Raw genomic sequence first — 10,709 nt, 5'->3', positions numbered from 1 at the left:
TAAGCAAATGTTGAAAAAAATGTTTGTTTTATTGTCTCTTTGTTTCTGGAATGTCTGATTTTACTCACAGGTTAAATCAATAGAGACAATTTTAATGGTAGAGACTCTCCAGAGGTATTCTAGGGCAAATATCATTTCTGCACCTCTCCATCCAGAGAACTGAGTCAGGCAAGAGCAAGATGAAAGCATTCCCAGAATGGCTCAGAAAGCAGAATGCAGTTTGTAGCTCAGCTCCTGGATCACAAGAGTACCCCAGTCCTTCACAGTATGTTTCATGAGTGTGGAAATTGTGGTTCTATGTAGCATGCTATGCCTTGTTTGGAGATAAAGTGTTTGATACAGTACCATTGGACTTCTCCTTGACAAGAGATTCAATTAACCCATTTTGTTAAAAAGTCCACATGATCTAGTAAGCTAAAACCTAAAACTCAGTAAAAACCCACCGTTTTCATATATTGCTTTCAGAAGAAGTAATAGAGATAAATGATAACCAGATCAAATGGAAAATATGTAAGTTGGTATATTTGTACAAGTTGCAGTACATATCTCTACTTTAGATTTGGTACCATTGCTTTATGGCAATTTGTAGACTTTAACAACATATGTTCTGAATTTAGAAGATAGAGAAAATTCTGCACTCTTTACTCCTGGCCAAGAGAGTAACAAAATTATGGCATTCACATTGAATTCAAGAGATTTCTATTAATTGGTGTTTTGGAGAATTTGGGTCTCAATTCAGCACAGCCAAGAACTGAGAACATTATTATTATCATTATCACCATCTTTTTATGATTACTCTAAAAGCTCATTGGAAATTATAAATAATTCAAGAGTTATAAGATCTTATTACTAACACTGTTCCTCAAAGAGAAATGAAAATATATATAAAAACATTGTGGCATTTAGTTAAAATATGAATATCTATTTCCTGTTCCATTATTTGGACATTTAATAATAACACAATTAGATATAAATCTAAAACATAGAAGTTGAAAGTAAAATTGCCTAGATAACAAATAAACATAAAAATTTAAGTACTAAACATGATAAAGGCAAAATCTAAACACATCTTATTTTTATATTAGCTCCTTTTTAAAAAAACAGTTTACTTTATCAGATTCTGACTTTGGGGATACTTGCAATGTATTTATTTTAATGGAACACAATAATTGTATATGTTAGGGCTGGGATTTAGCTCAGTGGTTCCACTGCCTGCCTTGCAAGGACCTGAGTTCGATCCCTGGTACCAAAAAATAATAATAATTGTATATGTTTATGAAGTATAATATGATATGATACACATTCTAGAATGTTTGAGTCAGGATAATTAAAATATCCATCACTTCACATGTTGTATTTTATTTCTGCTGTGAACATTTAAAATCTATTCTTTAAGCAATTTAAAAATATATATTATTCACTGCCACATCACATTACTAAAAATTATTTCTACCATTTAAAACTTGGTCATTTTTTAAATAGAGATACAGGAAAGGATTTCTTGTTGAGTGTTTTTTGGTTTATAATGCAGGAAACAATATATTATCCAAGAAAGAACGTTTGAAGAGTATCTGTGTTGATGGTTTGCCCATGAATTACTTGGATTACCTTTCTTTTTGTTAAGTTTTTTATTCCCGATGGTCAAGAAATGGATGAAAACTGTTTAATATCATAACCATTAGAGAAATGCAAATCAACACTACAATGAGATATCATCTCACACCAGTTAGAATGTCTACAATAAAAAAATACCAAAAACAAATGCTGGCAAGGAGGTGAAGACCTCTCTTCTGTACTATTGCTGAGAATACAGGGTATGCAGGGCCCTCAAAGAGCTAAAAGTATTGTTTTATCAGTACCAGGGATCAAACTCAGGAACTTGTGCTTGCACGGCAGGCATCCGCACCACTGAGCTAAATCCCTGGCCCAGTATTTTCATCATATGATTAAGCTATGCCACTTCTGGAGATAGAATATATCTATATATCTATATATCTATATATAGAGATATATATCTATAGATATCTATAGATAGACATCTCTATATATCTATAGATAGAGAGAGAGAGAGAGAGAGAGTCAGCAAAACAAAAAGCTATCTGCATGCTCATGTTCACAGTAGCACCATTGACAATAAAGGAGAAGATGAATTAGCCTAGATGCCCATCAATAGATGAATGGATAAGAAAATGTGATGTATACTTAGATAATGGAATATTAGCTATAAAGAAGAGTGAGTCTTTGCCAGGGTGGAGGGGTTGAAGGGAGGGCAGGGGAATGGGAAAAAAGTAAGAACACATACAGGTACAAATTCCCAATGATGAATGCCATCATGTTGTATAACTAAAATGTACCAATAAATGTAATGAATGAAAAAGAGTGAGAGCTTGTCATTTGCGGCCTACTGTATGAAACTAGAAGACATTAGGTGAGGTAAAATGAGACAGACACAGAAAAACAAGCACTCCATGGTCTCATGTATTTTATTGATTAGGATTCTCTATTAGAAAGAGAACAGAGGCTGGATAATCCACAGTGACCATTTGCATGTGTGGAGAAAAAGAGGATCCAATAGCTTCTCAGTCCAAGATGCTGGAAGATGCATAACAAGAGGGAGGGAAGATGCAGGTATTGCGGTGCCACAAAGCTGTGGTCTCAGCAGTTCGGGAGGCTACAGTGGGAGGACTGCAAGTTCCAGCTCAGCTTGGGCAACTTAGCAATTTAGCAACACCCTGTCGCAAAATAAGAAAAAATCATTTTAAAAAGAGGGAGGGAGAGGGCCGGAGATTTAGCTCGGTGGTTCCGCCGCCTGCCTTGCAAGCGCAAGGTCCCAAGTTCGATCCCCAGTACCAAAAAAAAAAAAGGGAGGGAGATATAGAGGGAGGGAGATATAGCTCAGGGTGAAAGCCTTGGATTAGGTATGCCAAGAAAGAAAGAGAGAGAGAGAGAGAGACATTTGACATTCTTTGACAAGAAATTGAAAATTTACATTACAAAGTGATTTGGTTGCGTTCAGTAATTTTATATAAAATGGATCAGATTATTTTAAGTTACTACTCTTTAGGGCTGTCATTTGTGTGTGTGTGTGTAGGTGTGTGTGTGCAGCTTGGCATTTGACAGTCGTAGGGACTGTGATTCAGACAGACAACAATGCAAAAGATGCTCCATGAGCTACAACATGGACAAGCTATGCTACTGTATACTGTGTCTTGATGATGACAAGGACAAGAAGCAAGAGGGTTTAAACTTCAAGGTCCCCAAATGCAGGGCCCGAAAGATGTTTAATAATATACACTATCTATGGGAAGAGCAGTGGACATATTTGAATGCTAATGATTATATTTTAATGTTCAGGGGAACTACAGTCATGGGCAGGTGGGGATCTCCCTGAAATAGTGAACATTCCTGCAGAAAGATGCCTGAAAAGCTCTATTTTGCTCCACTTCAAGGCTCAATCCATTTCAAACACTGGGTCATATTAGGGAAAACAACAACAACAACAACAACAAAAACAACCACAAAAACCCCGCAACCCAGAAACATCTGCTCACCTCACACAGGTAAAATGTAATCCCTGCTGAAATGTTCACGTTTCCCTCCCAGTAGTGCCATGAATGTGTGTTCTCACCTCCTGCGGAAAACCAGGTACAACTGATGAGGTACCCTGGCTCAATAACCACTTATGACCTTTAACTCTGATTGTCTTACTGATAATCAGAGATTCAAATATTACACACAAAATTACAACATACCACCACTTTTCTTTCATTTTTTAATATTACTAAACATAAATCCAAATAGTTTCCATCACTTTAATTTCTCTTTTATTATATGCCTCTAATGGCCTAAGCATAAATGAAATGAACCATTAGTTGAATAAATCTCTACTAAGAATAATTTTAATTGAGATGGTTACTCCTTGCTGAGAATTCAAAACCATCATCTTTTTTAAAGGAAAAAAGTGCTTTTCTTTCATGGGATATTACCTTTATGCTTTAATAATTCTGTGTGTATTTATATTCAGTTATAGATCACCCAAGTTTATCTGTAAAGAATCAACAAAAGCAAATTATTTACTGTTATCTACTTCAAAAATATACAAAAGAATTTAATTTCAAAATACTAGGTAACACTTACTGATAACCAAAATATTTGGAGTCCTACAAAGTATCCTAGAGCTTAAAATTACCACTTACTTTTATTAGGCAAGAAAATAAAAATTCAGAATCACTTTATTGTTCACATACAATTCAGCTAATCATTGGTTGGAAAAATACTGATGAATTAAAGAGTACTTTGCATCATATTATTAACATGAGGAAAGTGATAAATCAGCTACTCAGGTGTGAATACTTCCATCCTTATTTTTACTTGTAAGAAAGTTATCATCTTCACTTTCTGTCAAAAATAGCCTTAATAAAGCATAGTTTTCAGGTTAATTCTCACACTAGTCCTGCCTTTATTTTCACCTCTATAGCTGCTCAGTTTTGAGTCAACATAACTTTAAAAACTCAAAATTTTTAAAAAGTATGACAATTTTTATTTTAGCAACCTCAATTATACCCAGATTCAAATTGTAGCTACATGGGAAATATCTAAGACTTTGGAAGAATGAAGACAACAGTTGTCATAAAACCCATGAGTTTTACCAAGTGTGTATATTCCAGTCTGTACACAAGAGATATGTGACTTAGTCATTTGAGGAGAGGTACACATATTCACTTAGGAAATTTCACTGTCTGGTTTCCTTTGAAAACCCTATTTCTTATCAAAAGATGAAAACATTTGGATAGAAACACAAGAAGAAGGGCTGATGGTTGTTCTGCTGTGAAAAGATGCACAATTTATAGTGAAAAGAAGTATAATGGGTACAATGGTCAGCAGAAGCACGTCACCTATAGTCGTTTACTGCTGAAGCAAACTTCACCCCATCTGCTCTCAAAGGGTCACTGCATCAGAGTTAGAACAAAACTGATGGACGCCATGAACTAGCAAGTCAAGGAAGCATTAATCATCAGTCCTGTGTTCTACTAGACAAGGTAAAAAGTGGCTAAACATTTCAGCCTGCTATCTCCCAACTCACTAAATAACCCTTTAGTAAGATGTTTCAAGTATTACATGTATTCATATTTCTATAATATATAAGTACCTCAAATGCTAAAAATGAATTATTTCAGTCTATAAACAGTTTATTGTGAAAAAAATGAATTATATGAAACAAATATTATGACACTAAAATTATTAACTGGTTAAACATCATTCTTTTTTGATAGTAAATGCAGCTAATAAACAGTTCCTTAACCAATTATATGATAAAATTGATAGTAAAAGGATATATCTATATATATGAATATATATATGTCATATATGCAAATATACACAAACATATGATTGAATACAACAAAATATATTTTGATTCTTTTTGTATGAAATAAAATCAGTAAGTGTAGCCCCACTGGGAAATAATGTGGGTTTTTTCTTGTTTGTTTGTTTTCAGTACTGCAGATTGAAACCAGTGACTTTTCACTGAGCTGTATCTTCAGTCCTTTTTTAATTTCAATTTTGAGACAGAGTCTCACTAAGTCATTAACTTACCCAAGATGGGCTCTAACAAGATCTTCCTGCCTCTGTCTCCTACAGTTCTGGAATTTCAGGCTTGTACCTCCAAGCCTAGCATGGAAAATACTGTTATTTATTAGAAGTGTAAAGAACTTTAGCTTCTCTAAGAGCAAAATTCTGTGCCTAACACACTTTTATGCTCTAAAATGGCACTCGTTCCTCTTCACAGACAAAGTATAGTGTGCTGCTTGTATGTTTATTACAAATTCACTCCTTTACACTTTCGCCCAATTGGTATTTTTCCCCACACTAATTCTACTAAGGCTAGGCCGTTTGTGATTCTGTTATTGTCGGTCTCTGTGAAATTTCTAGCCTAAGGTAATAGAAAACCTCCTTCAATGAGAAATGGTAAATAACCCATCTGAATAACCCCTAGAGACTATACTGTGTGACTTTGAGGGAAAAACTATACTTAGACCCAAACAATTGAGATAGATTGTTGCAGAAATAGAAGAACAACAACAACAAATACTTTGGCTAAAAACATTGGGAAAATTCAGCATCAGTGAAATCCAATAGAACCCTGTGCTACTTTGCAAATTCTCTGCCTCTGTGAATCTTAAAATATGAGGACATTGAACACTGAACATGTGGTTATGGGACAGAGAAATTGAATTTTAAAGTTTATTTGATTTTAATGAGATGCAAATTTAAATAGCTTCATGTGGCTCCTGGCTACAATACTAGACAATGTACTTAAGTCCATAGTGTTAACCAAGATATGATTAATTTGGTTTGAGTTTAATATCTAGAATATTGAATATAAGGAATCAAACAGAATGAAAGTGATTATGCATATGTACAACATATATCCATATTTGTATAATCTAGCTACATCCCCCAAGAGATTATGAAGTTACTTATAAAGTTCTTTAGGTAGACTCATATAAATTAAGAATTTCTAAATATCTGGTACGAGTTCTTTGGTATACCCTACACTTCTGCCTATCACTGTGAGGTTTAAAAAGTCTGCCCAAACTGAAGTAGATTATAATAGGATCAACTCATTTTAACTCTTTTTTTAGAAAAATGTAAATATCTTGAAAGATAGTATAAATAAGCCACCATATACTCACCGTGCATCAACACCTCAAACTATTTCTGTCCACTCACAGACGATTCTGAGGCCCATCCTGAATGCCACTTTCACAGATAGTGTTTTACCTGCTGCACTATGCTGTAGGAAGAAATGGAATTTTTGACTGTTTTTGAGGAAGAAGGAGACAACACTTTTGTATTAAATATATTATAAGAGTCATTAAAAATAAGACAGAATAATAAACTCTAAGTGGCTGTCTTAGGGTAAACAAATATCCACAGTCTGAAACAGAGTGTGTCTACAATAGTTTCGTGTTAAACAATAAGTGAGTACAACCTCTTACAGAAGAGAAACATTACTCTATGGACAGCAACAAATCTAACATCTTTGCAGTATTAATTATTTTTTTGTGTGTGCCAGGGATTGAACTTGGGTCCTTGTGCTTGCACAGCACGAAGGAGAAACCACTGAGCTAAATCCCCAGCCCCTCTCTAATAAAACTTTGTAAAGATTGAAGAAATTTAGAATAATAATAATAATAATAATAATAATACCTAGAAACTCTCTTCCTGGAGCTCTCTTCTATTTTTCTACTTTTCTAGCTCCAAGCGGCGCCTCTTGAGAATGAGGACATTCTCTGAGAACTGCATGCCTGCCTCCCTTTGAAGTGCATATGTGACTCTAATGTGTTCTGGAGCGGGCTGTGTCCCCTTGTAAATCAGTGCCTAGCAGAGAGAGCTGTCAAGGTCTTTGACAACTTCCTGCATTCAGGATCTTTCCTCCATATCTTCAACAACCTTTATTTCCCAAGATTTATTTCACATCAGTTTTTTTTCCTCCTGTCAACTCTTGACTATTTACTTGTGAATTGTTTTAGCTTTACAAATTATCCTTAGGCAGCTTTTAAATTTCTGAGCATCCTTCCTATTTTTATATTTTTAACTTAAGAATCATATGTGATCATGAAACTTAATCACTATGACTCTATCTCAACCTACAGAAAGAAAATAAAGTCCACAGACGTGAAACATTACTGGATAATTATGACTACTCAGGCACCTTTCCAGAGGACTGTTTGTATTGAGTAACACTGTTTGGACATTGTAAAGCCTTGTATTTTGGAGGAAGATTGACCTGACAATACTTAACCACAAACATTATAATGGTCATTAAGAATGAGAGAACAACTGAGTAATCCAGGGTTATCTAATCTCTCAAAGATGTTTAACTGGAAGGCAGCATACAGGCAGAGGAAAATATGATGATTAAACCATGGTTTATTCATGCAGTAGGATATAGTCAGCATTTGCAATGAATGAACTAGAGAAGGAACTAGACTAGGTTGTCAGGAGATGTGTCAGCATACGAAGTGTTGAGTGAAATCAAGCAGAGTGACATGGTGATAATGATGCCTTGGGTATAAAAATTAAAATACACGTAAACCACCTGTTGTGGCTCATGTCTGTAATTCCAGAAATCTCGAAGGCTATAGCAGGAGGACTGCAAGTTCAAGCCCAGCCTGCATAACTTAGCAAGATCCTGTCTCAAAACAAAAACTAACATGTTAGAGAATTAGCTCAATGCAAAGGACTGGGGACCAATATTCAGAATCACAGAAACTCCCAAAGATACACATCATATATTTTTAATATATTATGTAGATTAATTTCATTAAATGTAATATATTATATTCTGATATATAGTCCAGATCATACATATATACCATGTATTAATTATATAATACTATATGTATATAAACAAATATAACATACATTATATATTACATATATGTTATGTGAACAAGTCATGTACCACTTAATGGCAGAGATATATTTTGTAAAATGTGTTGTTAGGGAAATTCACCATTGTGAAAAACTCGGAGTATACTTAAGAAAACTTAAATGGTGCAACCTTCTACAAATTGATATCATTGCTCTTAGGCTACAAACTGATAAACTGTTTACTCTAGTGAACACTGTAGGCAATTGCAACACAATAGTTAAGTAGCTGTGTGTTTAAACATTCTAAACTTAGGACAAATACAGTTAACAACTAGGAGACAGTCATTTTGCAGCTCCATTATAATCTTATAGGACCACTGTCATAAACACAGTCTGTCATTAACTCAAATGTTTTACTGTGCCACATGACTATATATCATATATATATCCTGCTTTTATATATGCATACATGTGTGTATGTATGTATAGATAAACACACAAACCATATATATATATATATATATATATATATATATGATTGTATATAAAGTTTAAAATTCATGGGTATAATTGGGAAAAGTTTTTGCACATTGTGTATCTAAATGACTCATAACTTGGCCATATGAAGATTACCTATAACTCAACTAGAAAAAGTTAAATAACTGAAATTTAAAATAGACAATATATTTCAATAGATGATTCCCTAAAGAAAATCAAATGAGGACCAAAGACATAATAGAATGCTCACTATAATTATCAATAATAATAAGAAAATTTAAAACACAATAAAATGTAACTTCTCAATCTCCAGAATGCTGGTACTGAGCCATTTGGCACCAGGGCCTGGTTTCCAGGAAGATAGCTTTCCCAAGGGACAGGGCTAGGAGGATAATTTGGGATGATGCAAGTACATTATATTCATTGTGTGTTTGATTTGTACTATGACCAAATTGCTATATATAGTGAAGTGAGTATGCAACTCCCCCTGGTTCAGAAACTGGGAGCCCTGAGCTTGTTTCCCTGCAGCTAGATGGTCCCATCTGAGATGATAAGAGACAGTGACTCCCAAAGTGTGTTATTGTGTTCAGTCTACTCCATAATCTCCTTTTGGTTTCTATCACAAAGGAAGGGTGTTAGAAATGGAAGCAGGTTTTTCAGTGATGTTCTGGAAATCTCAGGATATTGTGCCTTGACTTTAATCCAGAAGATAACCGAGATTAGAAGTTCTCTCAAATATACTTTATGGCACCATCATTTGTGATCTCAAGTAGTTGCTTCTCCTCTAGCACAAAGAAAATTGATTCACCTGGCTTATTTACAACTTGGCCATAGATCCATTGCTGCCCAGTTTGGAGGTCTTTTGTGGTTGAGAAGAAATGTTCAAATTCCTTGGAAAGCTGATATTCATGATCATTTATCAGCTGGGAAAAAGAAGTCTCAGTCTCAAAATATGCTTGAAACTTGTCACAAATCCCCATGTTACTTGTCACCCCCCCATAATTACTGTTTGTCTTGAATGCAGCCACTTTATCTGCTAAGTTGCATATAGTTGTCATTATACCCTGAAATGACACATTGAGTTTGTTGTATAGGTTGAATATATCACAAAATTAAGCAAGTTTTGCAACCCACTCTGTTACTGAAATGTGCTGTTAATGCTACTATTTTTCTAAAATTAATCTCTGGAACAACTCTCATAACTCAAAACTTTGGCCAGGGATATAACTTTAGAAAGCTATGTCACTTCCATGTATAAGAGAAGATTTGTGTGCTTTGTATTCATCTCCTCACAGAACTGCAGGAATGGATGTGAGTTAAGGCGATGTACTTTACTGTAATTAATAATTGTAATCATATCCTGCAAACTGTTTAGCTCAGGTGATGATTTTCAACTAGACAGAATTTCTCTATGGTGACTTGATGTATGGAGTCACATTCAGAAGCAAACTTTTTGATACGAGTAAAGAAACTAGACAGTTGTCCAGTCAAAGCAGCCACTCCATCTGTGTGTATACTGACATAAAAAGACCAATTCAGTTCTCTTGATATGTAATCACTCAAAGACTTGAATAGATGCAGATGAAGTGTTGGTTGACAACAAAAGTGCACATGATATACAGCACAAAAGCAAGCATTGTTCCCTTGTTGTCACCATCAGTTGACTGGTCAACCTGAATTGCATACCACAGTGATTTAATAACCCTCTCCATCAACCTGCTATTTCTTCACTTCCTCTAGTTATGGTTCTGGCCCAAAAGTGAGCACATGGAACCTTTTGAACTGCAGCCTCTCCTAAAAGTTCACAGAAAATGTCATTAGCAGCAGGTAGG

This window comes from Heterocephalus glaber, unplaced genomic scaffold, assembly GCF_053883595.1.
Source record: "Heterocephalus glaber isolate CG9 unplaced genomic scaffold, H.glaber_assembly_v1.0 deba00001465, whole genome shotgun sequence".
Taxonomy (NCBI): Eukaryota; Metazoa; Chordata; class Mammalia; order Rodentia; family Bathyergidae; genus Heterocephalus; species Heterocephalus glaber.
The sequence above is the reverse complement of the archived record's forward strand: the minus strand, read 5'-3'. Positions refer to the sequence as shown.